This window comes from Gekko japonicus, unplaced genomic scaffold (assembly GCF_001447785.1).
Source record: "Gekko japonicus isolate JY-2015 unplaced genomic scaffold, Gekko_japonicus_V1.1 scaffold18, whole genome shotgun sequence".
Classification (NCBI taxonomy): domain Eukaryota; kingdom Metazoa; phylum Chordata; class Lepidosauria; order Squamata; family Gekkonidae; genus Gekko; species Gekko japonicus.
This window is the reverse complement of record NW_015170275.1, coordinates 1,467,638-1,474,505: the sequence shown is the minus strand read 5'-3', so window position 1 is coordinate 1,474,505 and position 6,868 is coordinate 1,467,638.

Genomic DNA, 6,868 nt, shown 5'->3' with positions numbered 1-6,868 from the left:
GTGTTCCCTCGGGCCCAGGTGGAGAAACTCCGCCTCACGCTCTCCCAGGGCTTGGCTGAGGAGGGTGCGGGTAAAAGTCGGATAGAAATGGATCCTCATGAATTTCATATGATTTTTACATTGAAACGAAATAAAACCACCAGCATATTGTAGGTCATGTGTTCGTCTCCAAGGGGCACCACAAAAATCAGGCATCCACAGATTCGTGGCACCACAACAGCTGTAAAAACATGATTCCAAAGCACGGATCCTCATGAATTCATATGATTTTTACGCTGAAATGAAATAAAACCAACATCATACTGTAGACCATGTCTTAGACTATAGGCAGCACTCCAAAAATCATGCCCCCCGGGAATTCGTGGCACCAAAAAACTGCAAAAACATGATTCCAAAGCATGGGTCCTCGTGGATCCTTCAGGGTTTTTCAATTGAGTAACCTGAAACACACCATCAAATCACATAACATGGTTCTGAAGCACGGATCCTCAGTGGATCCTTATGATTTTTGCATTGTGTCACCCCAACATCACTATCAAATAATATGCCTTGTCCATGGCCACAGAATGCACCACAGAAATCATATGTCCACAGCTCCCTGGCGACACCATTCTATAAAAACATGGTTCCAAAGTGTGGATCCTCAGGGTTTTTCAATTGGGTCACCCCAAACACACCATCAAATCACATAGCACATCCACGGCCACAACTTGCACCACAAAAATCACAGATCCACAGCTTCATGGTGAATCTATTCTGCAAAAACATGATTCTGAAGCACAGATCCTTATGGATCCTTGGGGTTTTCGTGTTGGGACATCCCAAACATACCACTAAATCCCATATCATGTCCATGGCCATCACAAGCGACAGGTCCTTCTGGCTCCCCCAGGTCTTGTTAGGGGCCCTTTAAAAAGTTATGGCTGGCAGCGGCAGCAGTAACGGCCAAGGCCACCAACCCAGGGCTCAGGGAGGCAAGGGAACATTTCGCCCCACCCCTCCCCCACGTGGCCGTCGCAGCTGCTGGCTGCCGAGCACAGCGATGCCGGCCATAACTTTTTAAAGAGCCCCTCCCGAGAGCTGAGGGAGCCAGAATGGCCTCTCACGTGTGATGTCCGAGCGGCATCACACGTGAGAGGTGGAATTTGCCCCTACGAGTCCAAGGCCACCACCCCGGGGCTCAGAGAGGAATGAGAACATTCCCCCACACACACGTGGGTGTCGCAGCTGCTGCCGAGAACGATGGCGGCGGCCATAACTTTTTAAGGAGCCCCGAAGGAGAGCTGGGGGAGCCAGAATGACCTCTCACGCAAGAGGTGGAATTTGCCCCTACGAGTCCAAGGCCACCACCCCGGGGCTCCCCCCCCCCACCGTGTCCCAACTGATGGCTGGTGGGAGCAGGGGGCGGGGCTTATGTGCCCGCTCCCTGGGCTCCTGACTGGCAGAGCGGTGCTCCAGTGCGCTCCATCAGGAATAGAGGCCTGCCTACAAGATATGTACTGCGGGCTTGGGGGGGGGGAGTGCATTGAAAGTGGATTGGAAGTGGATTATTTAGTGTGTGTGACCGCAAATTGTTTATTCTCTGGGGCAAATGCACTGTGAAATAGTCGCCCCCCCCCCCAGGTCATGCTCACTAACTTTCATATCAAGCAAGCAAGCATGGGGACCATTCAGTTTAAATGAGTCAGAATTTGGGAGAAAACCTCAGATTTAAGGAGGAATATCTGTTCCATATTAAGTTGCATTGTATATCTATTGAGGGAGGTTTCCCCAGGACCATTGGACACCAGTATTCAAAACTATTTTCCCCTTCAAAATGCCAAACATTTAAAACTTCCCTCATCCTGACCTAGATAGCCCAGGCAAGCCCGATCTCGACAGATCTCGGAAGCTAAGCAGGGCTGACCCTGGCAAGTATTTGGATGGGAGACCTCCAGAGAAAAGCAGGGCCAGGAGGCCAGAGGCAGGCTATCAAACCACTTCTCTGAATGTCCTCTGTGCCCCAGTACGAGTTGCCAGAGGTTGCCATGACTTCCGGGCATACACCCTGCCACACACACAAAATGCAAAAATAAAGTTTTAAAACTGCTCTCTATAAATATATTTGTCCCCCAAATGTATCAGTCTCCCTTTTTTTAAACACTAAAATTTACTGGTGGCTTCAATCATTTTATGAGACTATCATACTGGGAAGGAATTAAATAAACCTATGTTAATTGGTTGGTGCAGTACTGAAGGGAAGTTGTTCCTTATGGGCAAACAGGTTTCCACACAGATATGTGCTGTTCTTAAAATTACAGGGTTTAGCATAATTTATCATTATAACCTTCATTCAAGGTACTTGGGCTACCTTATTATTGACATTCCTAGAACCTAGCCTGGGGTTAAAACAAAATGGCTCCAACATTCTAAGGCTCCTGGTAGCTGGCAGTTTTCTCAGGCCTGACTCATGGTCACTCTTCAGAAAAGCACCTGTATCTTTGTGAGGCCTAAGGAGCAGATGTCGTTTTGCATATTAGGCCTGTTTCTCAGGATGTGGCAGGATACTCTTGACAGCCAGATCCCCTTGTTCAAAGTGCCGACTAAGCCCCTGATATAGGAACCGGTGGCGGAAGTCAGAATGGTTACACTTTATCACATCTAGATGATTAGCGAGGCCCAGAACAGGCTGCACATTCATTTCCATGATGCAGTCTATTTATGACATTTTAGGAAGGAGTTGTATCTTTCCATGTCATTCACCTGAGGATGGTGCATTCTGTTGGCACAAAGGCATCCTGGCCCCGAGGGGCCTCTGGCATCAGCAAGGTGCCTCTTGCAATAACAAAACCCGTCCCCCTTAGGTGAACAGCATCCTTGGATGCATCCCATTGTTTTTCATATCTTGTGAGATGTATGATGGAATTATGGAGTTTTGTGCTGGACCCAGGGAAATGATGGCTGGATCCTGCCCAGATGGCTTCATCCCAGAATCCTGGAAAGATAGCCCCCACTTCATATTTCACTGTAACAGAGTACAGGCTGGTAAAGACAGCGGGAGACAAGACACATCACACTCCCTGGCCTTTAAAGTTATCATACAGATCACTTGAAAGGTCTGCTCATAATTCTCCCATTGTCAGGCAAACTAGAAAAATGCCAATGTCTTATCAGAGATTGCAGTGTTGCACTCACTCATTGTTCTACAATGGCCAACAAAAGTTTAGAGGGATTTCTCTTAAAACGGTTTGGCAAGCAGATGCCTTCCAAAGCTACAGCTGCACATTATCCGGGGGGGGGGAAGAAATCTCTAATTTTCTTTTCAGCTTTCAAATGCGATAAACACATCTGGCTCCACTTTACAGATTGAAAGGCCAATGAATTATACATTAGACACCTTTAACAGCAGCAGGGTTGGCTTCAAATTGCCTCCAGCTAGGGACAGAGAAGAACTCTTGGGGGGAGGAAACAACATTGCCTAGGCAGTGACAGCAGCAAGACAGAAATTAATATCGCATGTCACCTTGCAACTTTTCCAGTGCCCTCTGTTTCTTTTGGGAATTGGACTGAATAAAGTAGTACATCCAATGGACTGGATAAAATGGGAAATTACCACTGACAGAAGAGTGGGCTCCACCCCCTGCTACAGATCAGCCCCCCCCCCCAACATTTCAGGAAGCATTTTGAGCTGCAGAGGCAGGCTTGCTCCACGTTTGGAAATCGCTTCCACCTGCACAGATCTTGTACAGGATCTAAGGCACTGTGTTTCGTCTAGAGCACATACAACTTTGACACAGAAAAATTAAGACAGGTTGCACTCTATATAGATTAATGTTATACCCAGACATTCATTTACTGGACATTTGAGCAGTGAGTCGTGCCTTTTGCCACTAGATGGTGCAGCTGATGCATCAGCCTCTGCTGCAAAAGCACTGCAGACCAAGCCACATTGTAAGGGGTTTCCTGGGCAGCTTTCATGATTCCTGTAGTTTAGACATACAAGGTAGTTGAATTAGATTTCTCCCTGCTGGATTATAGTTGATAGGAGATGGCACATGACCAGAACAGAAAGGTGATGCCACCCCAGCAAGTAGTTCCTCACTTTTATGAATGCCCTGGGGCAAGGTTCCTCAACAGAGCACCCACTGAGGCTGTGTGCCTGCCTGTACTTCCTCTGGCATCTGCCAAACTTTTCAGAAAGTGGGTGGGGCTATTTGTAAGGCATGCCTTATTGTTGGCTGCCCTCTTTCAAATGAAAGGTTTTCACAGCTGCAATGGCGGTCACAGCCACTGGAGGATCAGGAGAGCTTCTGGTTCCATCCCTCTTCACTCTCCTTCATTTTATCCCCCAGTCTCCTTTTCCTCCTGCCAGCTGTCTTTCATTTCTTTTTATTCCCCCTCTGCAATTCTTTTGGAAAGTGGAGGGATGTTAAGAGGTTTGGCTCCGCCTCCTGTGGCAGTCATTTGGGGTGGCACTCAGTGCCTCCCCTCAAAATTGCAAAGGTACCCATGGGCCCCAAAAGGTTGGGGACTGCTGCACTGAAGAACCAAGACCCCCCCCCCCCCCCCCCCCCCGTAGTCCTACAACCTTGTCTCCCAGGCCAGCGTGTGATGCATAGCCTTACTCACAAATAGTAGAAAATATATAATGAATTAAGCCTATTTTCACACCATAAATGTATATTCTTTAGCACTTTCCAAGAAACTACATTGATCACCATGTACAGAGACTGAAAAATGCTCTTCTGTTTTCTTTGGTATGCACAGCATCCACAAATGATGGCATGTCAAGATTTTTTTTTAAAAAACCCTTACATACTGTTAAGTATGACTTATTGAAAGTTCCCATCCACCTTACCTGACCTATAAACCCTTACCTTTGATAAACGTCAGAACTTCATCTGCATGAGCCTCCTTAGGAAAGCAGTCGAGGGAACTGGGGAGCTCCACTTTCTGGCAAGTCAGAGCAAAACCTTGCAGAGCTGGATGGATCTCGATAAATGGTACTAATTCTACATCACAACACAGCAGATTCACAATTTTCAAAATCCAAACAGGCACAGGTGTCACAATTCAGACTAGGGCTACAGCAAAATGGGAAGGTGGATTTAAGCCTTCTCTCTGTGCCATTTTCCCAGCCAAACACAGACCAGGGGAGCTATCTGCCCTGTACTGGTGAACATACACGCAGCCTGCACATCAGTTGAGCTTCAGCCATCGAACTCCCAGCACTTACTGTCTGACCCTAAAACACTCAGCTGTAAAACTACCCTGAATTTGTGAGAGTATCCGCATGACAAGTGATGTATGTTTATAGCACGCCTTCCATATTTGGGGTACCTTTGAAGAACACTGGCCCAGCTGGCAGCCATACACGCAAGGCCACCGCACACATTCGAAGCATGTAACGTCATACATGAAAGCATTTTTCCATGAGCCAATTTTAACTTAGAAAAGAGCAAGGGTCCAGTAGCACCGTAAAGACTAACAAAACTTGTGGCAGGGTATGAGCTTTTGTGAGTCACTGCTCACTTCTTCAGAAATCTCATACCCTGCCACCAATGTTCTCTCTAAGCTGTGGAGTCTTGTGAGCAAAAGTTCTCCTTTGTGAGTTGCTGGCATTAAAGTTCAGTCAGTGATTTGGCTGCTGCATAAATTAGTTAGCTCTGGAGCCATCCTCCTGGAGCTAAGACAAAAACGTGTGAGCCGGAGGCTAAAAAACTGTGAGCTAGCTCACACTAACTCAGTTTAGAGGGAACACTGCCTGCCACAAAGTTTGCTAGTCTTTATGGTGCTACCGGACTCTTGCGCTTTTCTACTGCTACAGACAGACTAATAATGGTTACCCATCTTGATCAACTTAAATTAGTGTATTAAAAGATGAAAAAATTGTGGATGCAGCATACTTCTTAGGGGAGGTGGCGTAACAGTCCAGGCTGCTCCTTGGCTGCCTCACACCAGAGGTGGTTTTTTGACCCTTTGTGCCTGAGAAGCATAAGTGTCCAGACAAACAAGCCCCCAGTCTAGAAAAGTGATGCTTGAAAGTGATGCTTGTTGAGGGTTAAGTGGCTCATAGGAATAAAAGACACAGACTCTTTGATATTAAGCATACATATTTACTTAATCTATACAGAACGGAGTAGATAAAATTTCAGATTCACATTAGTGAAAAATCTCTACAAAATGTTCCTGAAAAGCAAAAAACAAGACTGCCTATTCATTCAGCTTTTTTTCTCCATGAAAGCAGATATGGGTTGTAAAAATAAAGCAGAGTGTTCAGCACAAACTAGATTTCTGCATCACTTTTCACAGTTATTTCCATCTATAGTCTGAAGAGGTAGATTTTTCTGCAACACCTGAGAATTGAACTGTAACATAACCAGGTGTAATCAAGGAAGGACAATGGATTGGGAAGAAACCGCCCCAAAGCATTTGTGTTTGTAACTACACTGCAGTGTTACAAATAAAGGGTGACTTCTACTGACTGTATAGTTCAGTCAGTGAGAGATTACTCTAACGCTCTAGGGGTTAGTCAGCCAGCTGTGCACTGTCCCCACCTCACGACAGGGTAGCAAGAAGAGTACACACCCCCTGTACTGAACACATTTGTTGCAAATTTATTGTAAAAGGTATACTGAGATGGACGGTATAAGCAATAGCTTTAATTTTCTTTTTTAAATACATGATTACTGGTTTACACACAGTAAAGCAGCTGCCCGTGGAAAGCATGTGTTGTATAAGTACACAGAACAAATTTGTTGGAGAACGGCAGTGCAACATATGGCAGAACAACAGAGTTCTGAACTTGTCCTAACCTAGCCCTCGTTCCAGTCAGTGTATGGAATGACTCTAAGGCTTCATGAAATTAAATGTATCCTAACTAGATTTA